The 21,711-nt window shown below is 45.7% G+C and overlaps 2 pseudogenes across 2 annotated transcripts; both read right to left on the bottom strand.

Annotated features, from left to right (window-relative positions):
- Positions 1 to 1,373: 1,373 nt before the first annotated feature.
- LOC309620421 (voltage-gated potassium channel KCNC4-like) lies at positions 1,374 to 19,863 on the bottom strand (annotated as a pseudogene). Its single transcript, XR_014249883.1, has 2 exons — positions 15,316 to 19,863; positions 1,374 to 15,078 (listed from the first exon to the last, which is right to left on the bottom strand). The product of XR_014249883.1 is annotated as a voltage-gated potassium channel KCNC4-like (transcript).
- Positions 19,864 to 19,873: 10 nt separating this feature from the next.
- On the bottom strand, positions 19,874 to 20,979 carry LOC309620403 (kallikrein-1 pseudogene; annotated as a pseudogene). Its single transcript has one exon. The product of its transcript is annotated as a kallikrein-1 pseudogene (transcript).
- Positions 20,980 to 21,711: the final 732 nt, after the last annotated feature.

The raw sequence follows: 21,711 nt of genomic DNA, 5'->3' as shown, positions 1-21,711 counted from the left end.
CCTGTCTCTATTTCCCCCATTTGTCAAATAGAAACCAATTATGAGGTCTACCCTATCACTATGAGAGGTGGAGAATGCAAAAGGAGCCATATCAGGCCTGGTCTAGACTGGAAGTTTTCTGCATGGCTGCATTTTCTCAAGGTCTCCCTCTGTGTCAGCGGCCTTGCAAGGGTTCTCGCATATCATTTTAGGCCCAGAACTGACATGTCAAAAGTAGCATGCTAATCTTGAGAAAGAAAAACAGAGCTGGAGAAATCAGGCTCCCTGACTTCAGACTACACTACAAAGCTACAGTAATCAAGACAGTATGGTACTGGCACAAAAACAGAAATATAGATCAATGGAACAGGATAGAAAGCCCAGAGATAAACCCATGAACATATGGTCATCTTATCTTTGATAAAGGAGGCAAGAATATACAATGGAGAAAAGACAGCCTCTTTAATACATGGTGCTGGGAAAACCGGACAGCTACATGTAACAGAATGAAATTAGAACACTCCCTAACACTATACAGAAAAATAAACTCAAAATGGATTAAAGACCTAAATGTAAGGCCAGACACTATCAAACTCTTAGAGGAAAACATAGGCAGAACACTCTATGACATAAATCACAGCAAGATCCTTTTTGACCCACCTCCTAGAGAAATGGAAATAAAAACAAAAATAAACAAAGGCACCTAATGAAACTTAAAAGCTTTTGCACAGCAAGGGAAAACATAAACAAGACTAAGAGACAACCCTCAGAATGGGAGAAAATATTTGCAAATGAAGCACCTGACAAAGGATTAATCTCCAAAATTTACAAGCAGCTCATGCAGCTCAATATGAAAAAAACAAACAACCCAATCCAAAAATGGGCAGAAGACCTAAATAGACATTTCTCCAAAGAAGATATACAGATTGCCAACAAACACATGAAAGGATGCTCAACATCACTACTCATTAGAGAAATGCAAATCAAAACTACAATGAGGTATCACCTCACACCACTCAGAATGGCCATCATCAAAAAATCTACAAACAATAAATGATGGAGAGGGTGTGGAGAAAAGGGAACCCTCTGGCACTGTTGGTGGGAATGTAAATTGATACAGCCACTATGGAGAACAGTATGGAGGTTCCTTAAAAAACTAAAAATAGAACTCCCATAGGACTCTGCAATCCCACTACTGGGCATATACCCTGAGAAAACCATAATTCAAAAAGAGTCATGTACCACAATGTTCATTGCAGCTCTATTTACAATAATCAGGACATAGAAGCAACTTAAGTGTCCATCAACAGATGAATGGATAAAGAAGATGTGGCACATATATACAATGGAATATTACTCAGCCATAAAAAGAAACGAAAGTGAGTTACTTGCAGTGAGGTGGATGGACCTAGAGTCTGTCATACAGAGTGAAGGAAGTCAGAAAGAGAAAAACAAATACTGTATGATAACACGTATATATGGAATCTAAAAAAAAAAAAAAAGGTTCTGAAGAACCTAGGGGCAGGACAGGAATAATAGACATAGAGAATGGGCTTGAGGACCTGGGGACTGGAAAGGGTAAGCTGGGAGGAAGTGAGAGAGTGGCATGGACATATGTACACTACCAAATAAATAGATAGCTAGTGGGAAGCAGCCGTATAGCACAGGGAGATCAGCTTGGTGCTTTGTGACCACCTAGAGGAGTGGGATAGGGAGGGTGGGAGGGAGACGCAAGAAGGAGGAGATATGGGGATATATGTATATGTATAGCTGATTCACTTTGTTATAAATCAGAAATTAACACACCATTGTAAAGCAGTTACACTCCAATAAAGATAAAAAAAAAAAGTAGCGTGCTATACTGTGATGTGTAAGCCAGCAGGCCTTGTGGCCAAACTGCCTGTACTTGACTCCTTACTAGTTATTTGACCTAAGGTGAGTTGCTAAATCATTCTGACCTCAGTTACTCTGTCCTAGAAATGGGGTTCACGATGGTATCTTTTTCATAGTGTTGTTTTGAGGATTAAATGAAAGGATGCATAAGTTCCTGGTTCATTGAAAATAAACAGTAGATGTTTGTTGAATAAATGAATAAACTAAGTAATACAGTTTCTTCTCAGGCTCAGGATCACAGACCCAGTAAATACCAAATATAATACCTGCCACTCTCTGTGTGTCCCACTGGAATGCAAGCTCCATGAGGGCAGAGGCTTTATGTCTGTTTTGTACCCCAAGCTTCTAGAACAGGGCCTGGAAAAAGTAAGTGCTTGATAAATATTTCTTCAATGAATGAATAAGCAAATGAATGAATACTATATTCCAGGCACTGTGTTAGGCATGTGGAACAGATTTCTAAGACAGACAATACCTGTCCTCATAGAACTTACAATCTAGTCATTAAATTGATAACCACACCAATAATTGAACCTGGGGTAAATACTGTGAAAGAAGAGGGGAGGATGCTGTGAGAGTGAAACACAAAAGGAATTTCCTAGTCTGGTAAGTGAGAGGGAATCTCCCAGTGCCGCTGACCATCTGAACCTGAAGAAGGAGTGAATCAGACGACAAGTAAGGAAGAGAAGATGGCAATGAGCTTGGACCATTCAAAGATCAGAAAATGGTCAGCATGGGCTGGATTGTGGTGAGAAAGGGAATGAGTAGCAGGAAGTAGGACTGGAGAGCCTGGAAGAGGCCAGATTATGTAGGACCTTGTGGACCATGGTAAAGAATTTGGCTTGTGGTCCTCATGTGATAGGAAGACACTGGAGGGTTTTGAGCAGGGGAAAGGCATACTCTATGTTTTACAAAGATTCTTCTGGGTTCCTTGTGGAGAATGAGTTGTAGTGGGCAAGGGTGAAAACAAGGAGACCTGTTAGGAGGCTACAGCAGTTGTCCAGGTGAGAGATAATGGGGACTAAGACCCAACGGTTGGAAGTAAATGAGGAGAGAGGTGGATATATTAGGGATATATTCTGAGTATAGCAAGACTTGCTGATAGACTGAATAATGAGGGGGTGATAGAGGAAGAGGAGACAAAAATAACTCAGATTTCTGACTTGCCACCTGGGTATAGTGATGCTATCTTTCTTTGATAGGGAAGACTGTGGAAGGACAGGATTTGAGGTGGAGGGAAACAGAAGTTCTGTTGTAAACCGAAGTTGTCTTTGGTTTACCAGCAAGACATGCAAATGGAGATGTTACACATGAGTCTGGAGCCCAAGATAAAGGCTGGGCATCTTTAATAGAGTTATAAGTCTTGAGTGTGCTGGGGGAGTCATGGGGCAGTTGTGAGCAGAGGAGCAACATGAACTAACTTTTGTTTTAACATTATCATTCTGGACGCTGGGTTGAGAACTGACTATAAGGAGGCAAGGATGTAAGTAAGACCAAGAAGGAGGCTATTTCAGTCATACGGGCAAAAATTGATGGTAGCCTGGACCAGGGAAATGGAGATTGGGGAAAGAGGTCAAGTTTGGAAAAAGAGCCAACAGTCCTTGATAATAGATTGGATATGATAGGTGAAGGAGATGGAAATGTCAAAGATGACCCCCAGGTTTGGGGTTTGCCCAATTGTGTTCATGATGGAGCCAAAGTCTGAGCTAGAGACCACTGGATAAGAATAGGTTTGGGGGAAAGACATTCCCACTGGGGGAAGCCAGAAAGGATTTCCCCACAGGGGAAAATGTTCAGTTTCTTTCCCTGACCTCCTTGTTCCTTTTACTTTTTCTTGCTTATCTGCAACAAGCTTCAAAAGGAGTCCATACATTCTACATAAAATTCCACTATCAGAGAATCTCTCCTTCATGTTGATGCATAGTGTTTTCTAGCCTCTGTTAACACTACAAATTATCCCTGGGAGATCACATCTACTCCTGTGACTTCAATTACCATTATTATTCTGATGACTGCCAATGTTCTATCTATAGATCTGCACACTTCTCTGAGCTCCAAACCCACATGGCCAACCATCTACTGGATATCTTCCCCTGGACTTCCCACATGCAACACAACCCTACTATGAACCAAACCAAAGTCTTCATATTGCTCCCCGTACATCTGTTCCTTTGCCCCAGTGTCCCCTAGATGCATAAATGTCCTACTGGTTACCCAGAATTCCCTGACCAAAGAACATGTAAGTCATCTTTGACTGCTCTTAGTGCCCACATCTAACCCAGCACTGAGTCCCACAGATACTGTCTTCTTCTTCACAGTATAGAGTCATTGTTGACATTGGGTTCTACTGCCAGCTTTCCTTGGCTTATATGCTGGCTCTGCAACTTACTAGTCACTTAAACTTTCTGTGCCTCAGTGCCTTCACCTGCAAAATGGGAATGACGATAACAGTACTTATACCTACTTCATAAGGTTGTGAATTAATCCAGGTAGAGCACTTAGAACAGTTGCCTAGCACATAGTAAGTATTTAATACCTGTTAGCTATCTATGATAATAGTGATGATAACAATGATTTCTCAAATATCCCTCCTGACTGTGACTGCTGTAGTATAGACTCCCTTCTTGCCTGAATCACAAAATCCTCCTAGCTTAGCTGAATAGATGAACATAATAGATTTGCCATGCACTGTGCAGGGCACTGTCATGACACAAAAGTTTATTAGATATGATTTCTATCCTTCTGGAGTCTGGAGAATCAGTATTGCCTACACCTGCTCTGTCCAACATGGTAGCCACTAGCTTCAAGTGGCTATTAAACTTTAACTTTAGATTTATTGAAATAAAATTATATTAAAAATTAAGATCCTTAGTAAGAGTAACCACATTTCAGGTGCTCATCAACTTGGAGTCAGACTACTTAGATTTACATCCTAGACCTGTCATTTCCAGCTGTGTGACCTTGGGCAAATCACATAAACTATCAGAGCCTATATTTTCATCTATTAAATGGGTCTAATAATAATAGTACCTACCTTAAAGGGTTGTTGTGAGGATGAAATGAGTTGATGCTTATAAAGTGTTCATAATAATACTCAATAAATTTTAGTATTGTAGTTTAGCAGTAGCGATACTACACACACACACACACACACACACACACACACAAATACACACATCCTCTTGGAGAAAAGTAGTATTACCAGTTGATGAATCATAAGGGCTACTAAGGGTTTGCTCTAGCAGTCGGTGCTTTTTGAGTTCAGCATGGTGCACTGGAACCATAGCTGAGCTAGGGTTCTGGAGAATCCAAGTTTTAGTTCTAATAGTAGTTCTAGCCATGGCTATAGAATTCATTTTCTGTGTAACCTTGGGAAAACTGTTTCCCCTTCACTGGCCTCAGTGGGGTGATTGCACTGCTCTAGATGTTGTCTCTGCCCTACCAGTTGAAGCACGCTTTAAGGGAAAGGATCCTATTTCAGATGGCATAAAGGAGTTAAGATAGATTTTAAAAAACTTGACACATCTGAGGAATAGTAATTAAAGCTGCCATTTATCAAGTGCTAACTCTGCACTGGACACCATACATACCATACATTATTTCATTTAATTCTCAGAACTGCCCTGTGAGGTAGTAGTTATCCTCATTTGGCCAATGAAGAAACTGAGGCTAGAGAAGTAAGGGTTTGGAAAAGCGAAGCCACTGTTCACTTTCAGACAGCCAGTGGTGAGTGGTAAGGTAGACAGTCAAACCCAGGTCTGCCTGGCACCAAGACCACATTCTGAACCACCCTGTCATACTGCCTAGGAGCTTGATGAAAGATAGTGGGGCTGGAGAGGTGGGTCAGAGTCACTTCAGTATAATTATGGAGGAGGCATTATGGTTGTAGAGCACTCAGAGCATGTCCTAACTACCTTGCTTCCCCTAACCTAAGGTCTGTCCTTGGCGGGGCCCCAGCTAGAGTAATGCTAACGTTCCCTCCCAATCATCTAGCCCTCTGGGCTGGGAAGGGGGCTGTTTCTCCTGAGGTCCTCCCTTCCGCTTTTCCTGGCCTGGGCGGTGAGTCTCTCTTCATAGTATTTGAATCAGAGGAAACAGATAGACTGAGGAAGTGAAGAAAAAACAGGCTGCCTGGGCTCTACAAGCCAATGTAAACACTCAGTGGTTTCCTGTTGTTGCAGCCCAAAGCGTCCCATGACATCATTCCTGGCCTTTCCAGAACACACTGGCTTGGCCCAGGGCTAAGTGGCAGTCGCCCCCCCTTCCCCACCAGAGTTAGATCCTCCGGAACTGAAGAACTTCTCTGGGCCAGCCATTCCCCACCTGCCTGGTCAGCCACTTAGGCCTTTCTAGCCCTATAAGGTTTTGGAGGCTACAGGCCGGACATGCTGTCCCACTTCCCAGAGGCCCAGTGGCTTATGGGTCAGAGCAAGATTTCCTAAACTGGAAAAGTTATTTTATTTCTTTTAATGGAGATTTGGAGTCAGGAGAAGGGGAGAAAGGTATGACACATAGACTGAGACAGGCCCTAACTGCTTCCTCCCCTCTCTACCTCACCCAGGGGCATACAAGTTTATTTCTCAGTGTTGGTCACAAATTCCTAGAAACAGAACTTTAAGGGCCCTTTCAAGACCTCATAGTCTAACCTTTCCATGGTGTAGATGACAGCACTGAGGCCCAGAGAGGGAAAAGGAACTGGTCCCAGTTGCACCGTTGGTCAGTACAGCATAAGCCATCCACTCCAGTGGTCTGAACTTGAGCTATCTCAAACCTGAGCAGGATGATATAGTTACAAGAGCTCTTGACAGGAAATTCAGAAACCAGGGTTCAAGCTGTAATTCCTCTATGAGAGATTAGATAAATTTCTTTTTTTCTTTGAGCCTTGGCCTAGACAGCCAAAATTCAATTCAAGGCAACACATACTTATTGACAGTCTACTGTGCCTGGTGGAACTGCTGGCTCCTGGGGAAGAGAAGAAAGCATGATGAGAAGACTCCCCATTTCACAGGTTGAAATGGAAAGAAAATGAAGTGGATGGTCTAAACTCTGTAAGTGACCTAAAGCCTGTGTGGACTCCATGCTTCTGTCTCTAGGCAGAATCAAACCATAATCAGGGGTCTTGGGTCCTTCAGGGCTGCAGCCCCCTCCCCACTTCATTCACAAGGCAGCAGAGAGCTCTTATTGAGCCAGAGTTCCGTTTGCAAAAAACTTTCCCAGTTCTGGTCTCATTTAGCTGGGTACATTTGCATAGAGAGGTGGTGAGGTCCTAAATTATTGTCTGGAAATCAAGCCAAACACATTATTGTAGTTCTTACAGCCAGCAATAATTGGATTTCAAGCTGTAGCTGTGCCATGGAGCACAGGCAATTTGAAATAGTTCTTTTAATCAATCAAGTTCATCACAGCCTAGATTAGCAAGTAGAATTCAGAAACACATTTAGGGAAAAGGATGACAATTCCTGCACCCCCAAATGCATAAGACAATGTGAAGTCATTCTGTTAAGCCAACAATTTAACCACAGCATGGATTAGATGAAACACACAGAAAATACAGACTCATTTAGATGCTTGGAGACACACATCCATACACAGATGCAGGAAGCTGCACATGAGCATTGGGAGACACAAAGAAACATACACTCTCAGAACAGCAGACACAGAAAAAAAAAAAAAAGATGTGCGCGTGTGCACACACACACACACACACACACACACACACACGGTCCAATGGGAAGCTACAAAAAAAGTTAGCTGTCTGGGAGTTCTGGGGGGCTACTTCCTGAACCCCTGTTCATCCTTCTCCTTCCTCCCCCAACAATCATCCTAATTCAAATCCTATAGAGTATTTTTTCCAAAGAAGTCTTAGAAAGCCATCCTCTCCTCACCACATCGATACCCACTCCCACTCCACTGCATCAGACCCGTCTATCACCAGACAACAGAAAAGATCTATCAGGGTTCCCTGATGTCAGTATCTTTCCACTAATACACTTTCCCTGAGGCAGGCTGCCTGCCAGAGGGAATCTTTCTACAGCTCAGTCCTGTTCTTGCCTCATCTCTGCTCAAAAATCCTTCCTATTCTCTCCACTGTCAGCACAAGCCAACCTGGACACCTGACATTCATGGGGCGACCAAAACCTGGAGCTCCTTGCCTCTGTTCATGCCCTCTGCTCTCCAGAAAGCAAATGGCACCTTGCCCAGCCCCTTACCCATGCTCACCCCAAGCTCTCCTGACCCTTGTGCTATTCGTTTGTACTAGAACCACTCCATCTGCACTTATCAAAATCTTACCCATGTTAGATTTTCCTGGGTTGTTTGAATTTTTCAGAAGGATGACGCCATCTTTGACATTAAAATATTTTTAATGTTTTCATCCTTTAAGGCCCAACCCTAAGGTAACCTCTTCCATGAAGTCTACCTCTAAAATCTCCCAAAAGCACTGTATAAGAGGACAGAACTTACCCCATTTAGCCTTCACAGCTTTGTGTGTCTTGGTCCTCAGAGGAGAGCTGATGGGGGAAAAGGACGAAATCCCCTCATGCTACTGCCTCCTCTGGGACAGTCAATGTGCTGGCACTCTTCTTGTGTTACTGCATTGCTCACAGTCCAACAAAGACAGACTGACAAAGCCCAGGCCTCTGGAATCTCACTCCAGCCTCTTTTTGAGTTACCTTATTCTAGTCATGAGTTTGAGTCTTGACATTGCCACTAGCTTGCTGTGTGACTACGGGCAAGTCTCAACTCCTCTCCAGCCTCAGTTTTTTCAAGGATACTTCCAGTTCTGGATTCTATTATTGCAAGATGCAGGATTTTATGCAGCTACTCCCATGAGGACATCAGAGACTAGATATGTCCACTATCTCTATTATTCTCTCTCTCTCTTTCTCTGCCACCTCCCCCTGCCTGTCTCTCTCTTCACTGTTTTCTGTTTCCTTCTCTTCTCTTTCTCTGTCTCTTTTTGTCTCTTCCTGCCTCTCTCCCTCTCCCTCTCTCTTCTCTCTCTCTCTCTCTCTCTCACTGGCTTTCTCCCTCCCTCCCCTCTCCCTCTCTCTCCCCTTCTATCTTTCTGTCTCTTTTTCTTCTCTCTCTTCCTCTTCTCCCTCTCTGCCCTTCTCTCTCTGCTCCCTCTTTGTTTGTTTCTCTGCCTCTTCCTTTCTGCCTCTCTCTCTTCTATGTCTCTCTGTTTCTGATTCTATCATTCTGTCTCTGCCCCACCCCCAACCCCAGGGGGTGAATCTGGCTGAATAGCTTCTAACTCAAAACAGCTCTGATACTTCCTGAGTGTTGCTGGTGAGTAGAGGTAGAAATGAGGTCTCTTTGAGGGCCTCAGGAAGCTCAAATCCCTCACCCCTCCCCTTGAAAAGGGCTCACAGAGCCAAGGAGGAAGGCAGCAGGATGAAGGGTCTCATAGCAGAGTCAGCTGGCTCCTACCCTCCAGCTTTTCACCCAAAGAGAGGGCATTGCCCACAGACCACAAAGGATCTCCATCTCCTAGATGATCTGAGCCGGAGGTTCTTAACACCCAAATGCTCCATCTTCCCACTCCCCAGCCCTATCATTTTACAGATGTGAAACAGACAACAGGAAAGGAATGGCCCACCACTCCACAGTGAAGTAATGGAAGAACTAGAACTAGAATGCTGGTCTCCTGACTCCTAATCAAGTGCTCTGAAAAGATTATAAAATTGATTTAACACCATCGGTTGAAAGGCACTTTTCAGAGCATTTTGCTAGGAGAAGAGAAGGCTGAGGATAGTGATGGGTGGGGTAGAGACTTGATAGGTATCCAGATTGTGAATATTCAAAAACAGGGTCTAGATCTTCTTCGTCTCCAGTGAAAGTTCAATATAGTGTCTGACACTGATGAATAAATGAGGGAGGGAGCTGCCATCAGGGCAGTTGGGGGACACTGATGCTTCCTCTGGGGCTCTGGATGTTATGTGGAAAACTCCAGAAGCTTGGAAATCAAAGGATCAAGGGATTCTTTGATCAAGGGACTTGGAAATCAAGGGATCAAGGGATCAGTCTGTTCTAAACTTGTTCAGTCAAGACTTCTCCCCTCACCAGCCCCCATAAATCAGTTTCTCTTTGTAAAAGGAGTAATGATATCTGCCTCATCTGGCTCCCTGGGGCTTGGAGCAGTTGCAGTGAAAGAAAAATATAGGAAAGAACCTTGACAAAAACAAGACAGCACTCTGCAAATGTGATGGCTGGGTGCTATGGTGATGTCCTAGCTAGCAATTATGTTCTCAGCAGGGGCAACTGTGGGCGCTGAATGAGTCATCCTCTCACTCTCAAACCAGAGGCCTTGAAAGGGGAGAAATGAGGTGAGCCTTTCGTTAGGAGTTTTTCCATGAAGGGGGGCCAGAACAGGGGTGGACAGAACCTTCCCCCCAATACACACATGCACACTGTGCCCCAGATTCCAGCCTCTTAGGGACTAAATGTCCAGCTTAAGCAAGGACTGCAAGTATCTGCTATTTAATTCAGAGATACCAAGTCCCCAAGCCACTGGAACTTCTGAGGCACTAAAAGTCAGAATTCCCAATTTTTCTTCAGTTTCTATTCTACAGCCAGCCTTGGGTTCTAGTTCTGACTGTAATTAATTTATTCTGTAACTTCAGGAAGATTGCATTCCCTCTCTGAGCCCTTTCCATCTATAACGTACAGGATAATCTAGATGCCTAACATTATCTTTCAAGAGTCCTGGACTAGAATTTAGAATATCTGGGTTCCAGTCCTAGCTCTGTCACAACAACTATATGACTTTAGACAAATTCATTCCTGAGCCTCAGTTTCTGAAACTATAAAATGAGGCATTTGGATTAGAGGCTTAGTGCTGTGTTTCAAGAGTTCTGGACTGAGATTTGGGAAATCTGAGTTCTAGCTCTAACTGCCAGACTGAATCATTGTCTGAGTTTAGACTGGTCTCATCCCTTCTCTGGACCTCAATTTCTCCTATCTGTATCATACAGGGATCCAAATATAAGATGTCTAAAACACACCCTGTAGTTCTTTTTTTAAAGTTTTTTTTTATTTTTGGCCATGCCACATGGCATGCGGGATCTTAGTTCCCTGTCCAGGGATTGAACCCGTGCCCCCTGCAGTGGAAGCATGGAGTCTTAACCACTGGACCACCAGAGAAGTCCCATACACTCTGATTCTGATAGCCTGTTGTTCTAGAATTTTACAAAGGCTAAAAATGAAGTGAAGGGAGGGGGAGACCACACCCTGAATAATTTCTCATAAACTAGCAGTGGTTGCCCTCTATAGGTCAGACCTGAAAGCACAGACCAAACTGGACTTGACCTGCTGAGGCCAACTCTGCCAAAAGAGCTGAGGCAGGAGTGGGGCACAGAAGACAACCAGATGCTTCACCAGAAAAAGCCAGACACATAAACTAGGGTTGGCCGGCAGACTTTCTGGCCCCTCCCTAATGAAAGGGATCCAGACAGAAGTGTGTGCTGGGAGATTGTACCTTCTTTCCCAGACAGCAGTAGCAAGAGGCTTTCCAGTGCTGTACAGAGGCCATGGCCAGTGGGGTCTCTGCCATGGGTAAAATATGTAGATTTGGGGTGATGTGGCTCAGTATTTTGGGGTGGAGTGTGACTGTGCTGTGAAGATGAGTATAAGTTAATTCTGTGACTGAGAAGTTTTCACATGTGAGACACACATATCTACCATATGCTCAAATTAAAGTGTTTAGCATCCCCATCTACTTCTTGCCCTCCTCAGAGTAGAAACAATTCATGCCTTTGCAGAAGACCCAGTATGACCTTAGTACAAAAATGAGAACCTAAATCATAAGGAGAATAAATACTGGAAAATGCTCAGTATTTGGGGAAGGCCCTAAGGTTCAAGGGATTTGTGGGCTTAGTCTTAGAGTTTCACTACATTTGGGACAATCTGTGGACTCATTCTTGCAGGGCATTATGTGCTGGAGACTTAGGATGAATTCAGATATACGGTTCTGTTACAGAAATAGGCACAGACTAAGTCTTTTATTGCTGTCATTCTATGTTCCATTAAAGAAGTACTAGGCAAGTCACGAAACCATATACTCCCCCACCCTCCTTCTTGGTTAAAAAGTCTGACCATCCAATGCAGATTCAAGGGGGAACACAAAGGAAGACAGTGTTCTCATGTGACAGAGGTGGTTGCAGCTCTAGTTCTGCTCCTGACTCACTATATAAACCAGGTCAAGTCCCAGTCTCTTTCTGGGTCTCAGTTTCCCCACCTGAAACAGGAGGGTGTTGGACTTGATGAGCTCTCAGTTTTCTCCCAGCCCTGACATTGTACCTCATTCTCTTTATAATGTTCTGTTACATTCTTTTCCTACCCAAATAGGGCCCAGCCATTCCCTGAAGTCTTCCAAGGCTCTCCCTGACATCCTAACCCCACCTCCATCCCCTCATCCCACTGCTACCACTGCTGCTGCCTACAGTGGGATACAGTCTTCTCTACTTTTGGTTGGAAATTCTAATCATCCACTTCTGATGCTGGCGAGTTAACAAAGATTGATACAGTATTCCTCTGAAGTGACAGAACTCCCAGCTCTGCCAGTACCTCTGCGTGCCCTTGGGAAAATCCTCTCCCTTCGCTACACCTTATTTTTCCCATTTTTAACTTAAGGGCAGTGGACTAGAATGGTCTCTGAAAGCAGCTAACTGTTCCAACATCTTTCACTACTAGGTAATGAGAAGATGGAGATTGTCTTTGATGTTTTGTCATACTCTTGATCTTCTTTCAGTGCTTCTTAAATGGAAACCTCTCCTTCCTCAACCTCCCACCTATGATAAGAGTTTCTGCCACCATGCCCTAAACAGGAAAGCCAGCCTTCCATTACACTTCCTCAACTCCTGGACCTGTCTCCTTCCTCGCCCTACCCTGTTCCCGCCACAAACAAAAAGTTCTTCTTTCCTAGTCAAGGTGTCTGTGAGTAATACTAGTTTATTGTGAGGAACACATACAATAAAGATAGAAACTGCTTTTTACCCTATCAAATTATTTGTCCACACATCTTGTCATTAGTTTATTACACCACCCCTATCCCTGATGACTCCCATAGTCTACTGTCAGAGGAACCACAGATGGACCCTGGAATGGAGACTTCAAAGGATATTTTATTTAAAAGTTTTATAAACAGAATTAAACTCACAGCTTCAGCAACAGTGAGAGCTCAATTCAATCTCCCAGCTCAGCCTAGTTGCCTGGGGCACTTCCTCAGACACCCCAGTGACTTGACTTGAAGTCAGACCTGAGTAGGTCCCTTCTCTCCTTCCTGGAAGCCAGTTCAAAGAGAGGTGCATGGTTGTGGGCACCACAGGAAAAGCCAGGAGGGAAGAGCATGCAGGTAGTAGAAAGAGGAGGGGGAAAGGAGAGGGAGGAGAAGAAAAGGTAGGAAGGTGGGAATATTCAGTAGCAGCAAGGATTGGAGGTAGACCCGTTGTGGGTACTGAAAAGTGTTTAGAAGAAATTAAAAAAAAAAAAAAGAATTGTAAATGAGTGAAAATCCAAAAATATGTAAAAAATCTTGAACAGAAAATCACTTGCTTATTCTTGCCAACAAATCCAATTTCCTCCTTCCCATCTATGTAATATGCAATGATAACATTTCGTGTCTATTAGTGACTATATATTGTTATTGTAGCTGAAATAGTGTGGCTAATAATGACTAATATATCATGGTTAATGATGGTTAATACTATATCTAAAATATTATTAAAAAGTCAGAGATAGGAAGGAGAGGGGAGGAGTGGGGAAGGACAAAATGGGATGAAGAGGAGGTTATAGAGTTAGAGTGCTACTCTGGGTTCAGACCTGAGTGACTCTCATCTGTTTAATGTCTCTGAGAATCTTCAAAGGCCCCTTTATGATTCTAAAGAGCACTTGTGCCAGGAGCAGTACAGGGAGCAATGTTACAATCTGGCTATGCCTGGGCACTGCTGGTACCGTTCACCATCAATACCTATAACCAGTCAGATATCCACAGCCAATCACCAATGATATCCATAGGTGACTGATGTTAATATTCTATTGCTACCATCACTCAAAATTCCCCCATCTAGACTACAGTCTAGTTGGGGGACTGGGATTAAGTAATAGGAAAGGAGAACTTGTTGAGAGGGGGATATAGCACCAGTCCAGGAAGAACTATCCTCTATCCCTCCTGGTCACTCTAAGATTAAGAGAAAAGTCTAGGGTGGGGCAGGAGGAAGCTGAAGCCTAGCTGGCCTTACCCCTAAGCTGCCTCCTTCAGGGTGCCTCCCTAATGATGGGAAGGAGTCTACCTTTCAGGCCATGGCTAGCTGATCCTGACTAGCAGGGATTGCCATGACCTGGGACTACTCTTGAAGGATTCTTTGCCAAATCCAAAGCCAGAAACCCTTATCTGTAACCAAAAACTGACAATAGGAAGGAAGGGAAGGTGGGATATACCCATCTAGACCACTGGGCCCATCACAGGATCCCACTGGGCCTTGGTTTCTGGCGAGCCAGGGCTACAGCATAATAGCACTGGAAGCAGACTAGGAGCACAGGCACCAGCAAGACACTGGTGCACAAGCCCACAATGGCTGTGACAGCAGCAGTGAGCTGGCACAGAGCAGAGAGAGGGTAGACATCTCCATAGCTGACAGTGGTGAGAGTTATGACAGTCCACCAGAGACATGTAGAAATGTCTCCAAAGTGAGGCTCACCCTGACCTCGGGTGGACATACTCAAGAGCTCCCCATAGAGGAAGAGAAAGCCAAAGAATAAGATCTCAGCCACCCAAATCAGGAGAAAGGCACACAGAGGACATAGAGAGAACGAATGGCCCCGAGCATTAGGCTGAGACGGGGTTGCCATTCAGCCTTGTCACCCACTACCAGTTCCACCAGCACAGGGAACAGACAGAAGATATAGGCTAGATTGAGAGGGCTACACATGAAGTGCACCTTATCAGGGCAGGAAATAGCACGGGCAAAGAGCTCAGCTCCAAACCAAAGGGCACAGAGTAGATCCAGGTAGAGCAGGTCGGGGGCACAGTGGTAGACGAGACCGTTGTTCTGCTGCTGCTGCTGCTGCTGCTGTTTTTTCCCCTGCCCTCACCCCATGTCCCATAGGAGTGAAGTTGGCAGAGAAGTAATCCAGCTGGACCTCTGTCTCCTGGAAGAAGATGACCAGAGCACACACGGCAAAGAGTGTGGAGATCATAGAAAAGCACTGGGGAAAAAGAGGCATGTCAGAAGTACCCCCATTTACCAGCCATCCCACCTCTCTAACTAGACTCCCACCCTTCTTCCCTCCCCCCTTTTTGGAGATTCCCTCAAATTGTCCTGGGCATCTGTTCAGATTCAGGTCCCAAACACCATGCCAAGTGTGTAGCCATTGTGGCAACTTGGCAGGGTCCTTTGGGAGTACAAATGTCTAGCATGGCACCGCACAATGTTAGTGAGTTACCTTGGCCCCTAGGGAAGACTGGGGTTGGTCAAGAAGCACCCAGAGCCATGGCTTCCAAGTATTCCACAGTCTCTGGTCTTCAATGGGGTTCCACTGAAGGTGCTCATCCATGTGGGCATTCTCACAGGCCTCCCAAGATAGGAAGTCCTGGGTTTGGGTGTCCTTGCCACTCAGCTTAAGCCAGCAGCAAGGTGCCAGCGGAGCTTCCACCAGGCCCCAATAAGCCTCCTTTAGGACATCCCGACAAACATTGACAGGGCAGTGCAGCTGCTGGGTACCATAGCCAGCACATAGCCAAAGAGCTCAGGATTTTGGTCAAAGAAAAACTCTTGAATTGGTGGACCCTGAGCAGCTGGGGTGCCAGGTTGGGGTGGCTCGGTCAACTTGTAGAGGCAGGTGCCTGGAAAGGCCCACAAGGTGCTGTCGTAGGTCTCATGACACGTGCCTCCCACGTTCAGGATCAGTTTATCGTCCGAGTCCTCCATGACCAACCGTGAGCCTGCTTCTCGGCTGGCTCGGATCCACTAGCAAGAGGAGGGATGACAGGGTTTATGACGGGGTCCTCCTGCCTTCCTCTCCCCTCCCAGGCTTGGCCAGAGCAGGGAAGGGGCTGAGGGCCACAAAAGTGATGTGGTAGCCCAGGCACCCAAGAGAAACTACCCCAGGCATGGAGCTGGGGATGTCTCTTCCTCCTGGGTCTTCGGGAATCAGGAGGACAGACAGCTCTCAGGTGTGGTCACAGTGGCTAGCCAGAATCTCTCTTGGGCCCAGCAATTCCAAGAGAAAAACCAGCCTAGCATGGAAACAGATGTCTTTCAGAGGCTCTTGGGAGACACCTGGCCTGGTGACTCTGAGAGAACAATTGTGCCACGGTATACAGCAGGGTAAGTCACAGACAGGCAAACACAGACTAAATGGCCAAGATGGGGACAGGGATGTCTCTCAATCCTCTGCCCCTCACTTTGAAAACTTGGAACAGTGATGGGGTGGGGTGAGGGAGGGAATAAAAAAGGGGTACTGAGGGAGGCTAAGGGCAGGGAATGGGGAGTGAAGATAGGGATGACAGGGGAAGTTGGAGGGCCTTAGAGATCCCTAGGCCTCCACAGGGAGTAGGAAGTGCCTGACTTGAGAAACTGGCTGGGGGGTCGGCAGACCTGACAGCGATGGTTTTTGACTCCGACTCCCCTGGCACCAGGTCTCGGGCACTCCTCAGCAGCACTACCAGCACCACCAGCACTAGCAGGAGAAGCAGCAGCCTCTGTGGATCTCTCTACTGGGCTCCCTAAAATTGCTTTGGGCTTAATGAGTTCCTTGCCTGGGAACAGAAAGGAGTAAGAACAGAATTGGGCGGGGGGAGAAGAGAGACAGAAGGTGGGAGGAGCACAGAAAAGCAAACCAAAGGAGTCAAAACACCTACACAGATCAACATTTCAGTGTTCCCTACCCCCTGACAGGCAGTCTGCTGGGGCCTCCTGTGTTTGTTTGTCCCTGAGGGCTAAAAAGGAAGAGGGCACAGGCAGCCACCTCTAGTTTGGGAACCTCAAACCCCTACCCCCAATTGCCCCCACTCCTTAGTCAGCCTTTGCTCACTCACTTGGTTGTTTTGCGTGGTCCACGAATACTGGCAGTGAAGGGATGGGCGGCTGGCTGGGCGTTGGGGCCAGTGACGCTGGGACGGATGGTGTAGCCAGCATTGCTGCCACCTCTGGAGTTTGTGACTGCTCCTGCATGGAGAGGTCCCAGGACCAGGGTGTGCTCATGGAAGAGCTGGCGAGGATGTGGGGTTTTCCAGGAGCCTCTTGCTCCTGCTGTGGCCAGAGGAGCAAGTACTGAGAGGCAACGATCTGATTCAAGACTGTATGTGTTCCTGCCTGCTTGCTTAGGGAGGCTGTCCTGGCCTCCAGCCTGCAGGGAATCAGACAAGAGACCCTGGCCAACTTTGCTGCTCCTCCTTCCTCCCCCGGGCTCAGTTCCAGCCCAGAGCAGAGGGAGGGGAGGAGGCAGCTGGAGGGAAAACAGGAAGTTAGGTGGTCAGGCTCCAGGCAAGAGGCCACCTCACAAGACCAGTTAATCCAGTTAATATTTCAACAACTCTCTCCCCCAATTACAACCAACCCAGCCCCGCTTTAATATTTTGAAAACTTTCTCTTCCCCTCCCCCTCCCCCATCTCCATTACAGTTCTCCTATCAGAAACCTGCAAAGGAGAAAGGCGTGTGGGAGGAGGGAGAAGTGAGCACCAGAAGATAGCCTGGGAGGCCAGATGTGTTCCTGGTTATATCCAGCTGTTTCTGCTCACTCATTTTTCTTCCCTTTTCTCCAGACACCCTGGTGCCAAGGATGGGGGTAGGAATGGGTGAAGGGGAAGGGCAGGGGAGCAAGACACCTCAGAAAGAAGCTTGCTTGTCTATGGCCTATGCCAGGATTGTCAGAGGCTCCAGCCCCCTGGGACAAGCCACATCTCCCTCCCCTCTCCCACAACCTCTGCCTCCAGGAATCCTTCCTGGGAATTGGGCCAGTCTCCTATTTTGCTGCTGATAAGAGTTTGCCAATGGAGCACCCAGATGATCCTAAATTCCAAGATAGCCCTCACTCCCACCCTTTGGCCCAGCCTCCATGTCTCTTTCCCATCACTATACCAGAAGTTCCCAGGAGGAATGAAGATTCTTACCACAATCCAACACCCTCCCCAACTCTTCCTTTTCAGCCCATCCCTCAGAGCCAGGGCCTTGTTGGATTGAGAGTTTCAAGACATGGCTCCCCTCCTCCCTCTTGGTCACTGCCTTACTGTGGGGCTGCTGTGAGGGAGGGTCACTGCAGTGGACTTCATGGTGAGAATGGAGGGAGGAAAGGTGGTGGTGACAAACACAGCCGTGTCAGGCCTTAGTTCTACAAAGCCGAATTCTTACCTCAGCCAAAGAGGGCAGAAAATAACTTGGGCACTTTACAAGTGGGAAGGGTAGCAGCAGCAGCTTCCTCTCTCACTCCATCCATCCCTGCCCCTTACCACTCAAATGTCCTGCCCCTTATCCACACTAGCCCATTTGCTTTTTGATTCCCTAAACCAGCCAGTCTTGGGACTTTCCTGGTGGTCTAGTGGTTAAGACTCATGCTTCCACTGTAGGGGGCACGGGTTCAATCCCTGTTCAGGGAAGTAAGATCCCACATGCCATGCGGTGTGGCCAAAAAAAAAAAAAAAAAAAAAGTCCTAAACCAGCCAGCCTCTTTTTCTTTTCTTTTCTTTTTTTAACTTTTTATGTTGGAGTATAGCTGATTAACAATGTTGTGATAGTTTCAGGTTCACAGCAAAGGGACTCAGCCATAAATATACATGTATCCATTCTCTCCCAAACTCCCCTCCCATCCAGACTGCCACATAACATTGAACAGTGTTCCCCATGCTACACAGTAGGTCCTTGTTGGTTATCTATTTTAAATATAGCAGTGTATACATGTTGAACCCAAACTCCCTCTTTCCCTCTTCCTCCCCACCTGGTAACCGTAAGTTCATTCTCTAAGTCTGTGAATCTGTTTCTGTTTTGTAAATAAGTTCATTTGTATCATTTCTTTTTAGATTCTGCATATAAGGGATATCATATGATATTTCTCTTTGACTTACTTCACTCATTATGACAATCTCGAGGTCCATCCATGGTGCTGCAAATGGCATTATTTCATTCTTTTTAGTGGCTGAGTAATAGTCCATTGTGTGTGTGTGTGTGTGTGTGTGTGTGTGTGTATGTGTGTGTATATATATATATATATATATACACAACATCTTCTTTATCCATTCCTCTGTCAATGGACATTTACATTGCTTCCATGTCTTGGCTACTGTAAACAGTGCTGCAATGAACACTGGGGTGCATGTATCCTTTCCGACCATGTTTTTCTCCAGATATACGCCAAGGAGTGGTATTGCAGGGTCATACAGTAGCTCTATTTTTAGTTTTTTAAGGAACTTCCATACTGTTCTCCATAGTGGCTGTACCAGTTTACATTCCCACCAACAGTGTAGGAGTGTTGCCTTCTCTCCACATCCTCTCCAGCATTTATTGTTTGTGGATTTTTTAATGATAGCCATTTTGACTGGTGTGAGGTGATATCCCATTGCAGTTTTGATTTGCATTTCTCTAATAATTAGCAACGTTGAACATCTTTTCATGTGCCTATTGGTCATCTGTATGAGTTCTTTGGAGAAATGTATATTTAGGTCTTCTGTCCATTTTTTGATTGGGTTGTTTGTTTTGATGATATTAAGCCTCATGAGCTGTTCATAAATTTTGGAGACTAATCCCTTGTCGGTCACATCATTTGCAAATATTTTCTCCCAATCTGTGGGTTGTCTTTGCGTTTTGTTTATGGTTTCCCTTGCTGTGCAAAAGCTTTTGAGTTTAATTAGGTCCTATTTGTTTATTATTGTTTTTATTTCCATTATTCTGGGAGATGGATCAAAAAAGATATTGCTGTGATTAATGTTAGAGAGTGTTCTGCCTATGATTTCCTCTAGTAGTTTTATAGTGTCCAGTTTGACATTCAGGTCTTTAATCCATTTTGAGCTTATTTTTTTTTTTTTGATGCATATTCGATTTTACTGGGGGTAAGGGACAGGGCGGGGGCATTCAGGGGTTGTCAGCCATGGTCTTCTTGATCCAATCCACATATAAAATCACTTTGGTGTAGACGGAGGGCTTATTGGGGGCACCACACGGGATGTGGCCCCATGACGTGATTCCCTGAAACATACCCTCGCAGATCAGCGGGCCCCCTGAGTCACCCACGCAGGTGTCCTTGCCGCCCTCCAGGTGTCCAGCACACAGCATGAACTCTGTCACCTTCTGGGGGTGGGCACTGGCACACATCTCATTGGGCAGGACAGTAAGGTCCACACACTGGAGGTCATCTGGGTAAGTGAACTTATCTGGTTCGATGCTGCCCCAGCCAGAGGCATAGCAGGTGCTCTCCAGCTGGGGTTCCTCGGTGGGCAGCTCCAGGACCTGCACGTCCTCTGTGATCTGGACGGGCCCTTCCAGGCGGAGCAGCATGAGGTCATGGCTGTAGTCCTCCCCTGGGGGGAGGGTGTCGTTCTTCAGGAGGCTCAGGTCGAAATTGGGGTGTGGAAAGTCCTTACTGACATGGGCAAACTGGGCTGTGTCTTCGTCCTCAAACAGGTTGTGGCGACCCAGCCAGAGCTGGTAATTGCTGGTGAAGGAGAAGATGGAGACGATGAGAATGAGAGAGGAGGTAGAAAGGGAGGGCATGAGGAAGGGTCCAAAATAAGAAAGAGAAACAAGAAGGGGGGGGGAGAGAGAGGGAGAGAGAGAGAGAGACCGAGGAAAGATACAGAGTCACAGAAAACAAAGAGACTGCGAGTAAATACATGAAAGAATGTGACAATGTCACAGACAGAGACAGAGTGAAATGGAGTCAAAGAAGAGCTTGGAACAGTAGAGAGGATGGGAAAGATGGAGGGGAGACGGTGCGATAGAGGGAGCACACAGGGGACAGGAGGAGGAAGAGACAGAGACCGTGAGGAACAGACTAAAAAAAGAGGAAGGGAGGGAAAGGACAGAGCGAAGCAGGAGAGTGAGAAACGGACCAGGTGAGGAAGGGAGGAGGAAGGAAGAAGAGAGAATGAGAAATAGAGACAGAGGAGGCAAAGGGGTGAGAGAGTGAGAGAGAAAATGGAGGAGCACGGCCTTGAGCTTATTTTTGTGTATGGTGTTAAAGAATGATCTAATTTCATTTTTTTACATGTACCTGGCGAGTTTCCCCAGCACCATTTGTTGAAGAGATTGTCTTTCCACCATTGGGTAGTCTTGCCTCCTTCGTTGTAGATTAATTGACTGTAGGTGCGTGGGTTTATTTCTGGGTTTTCTTTTTTTTCTTTTTTAAATTTTTATTCTTATTTTTATTTTTTAAAAATTCATTAATTAGTTTATTTATTTATTTTGGGTCTTCGTTGCTGTGCACAGGCATTCATTAGTTGTGGCGAATGGGGGCTACTCTTTGTTGCAGTGCATGGGCTTCTTGTTGCAGTGTCTTCTTGCTGCAGAGCACAGGCTCTAGGCATACAGGCTTCAGTAGTTGTGGCACGTGGGCTCAGTAGTTGTGGCTCATGGGCTCTAGAGTGCAGGCTCAGTAGTTGTGGCACACGGGCTTAGTTGCTCTGCGACATGTGGAATCTTCCCAGACCAGGTCTCGAACCCATGTCCCCTGCATTGGCAGGCGGATTCTTAACCACTGTGCCACCAGGGAAGTCCCTATTTTTATTTTTTTAAACATCTTTATTGGAGTATAATTGCTTTACCAATGGTGTGTTAGTTTCTGCTGTATAACAAAGTGAATCAGCTATACATATACATATATCCCCATATCTCCTCCCTCTTTCATCACCT

The sequence above is a fragment of the Balaenoptera borealis genome, assembly GCF_965194805.1.
Source record: "Balaenoptera borealis genome assembly, chromosome: X".
Taxonomy (NCBI): Eukaryota; Metazoa; Chordata; class Mammalia; order Artiodactyla; family Balaenopteridae; genus Balaenoptera; species Balaenoptera borealis.
The sequence above is the reverse complement of the archived record's forward strand: the minus strand, read 5'-3'. Positions and strand labels throughout refer to the sequence as shown.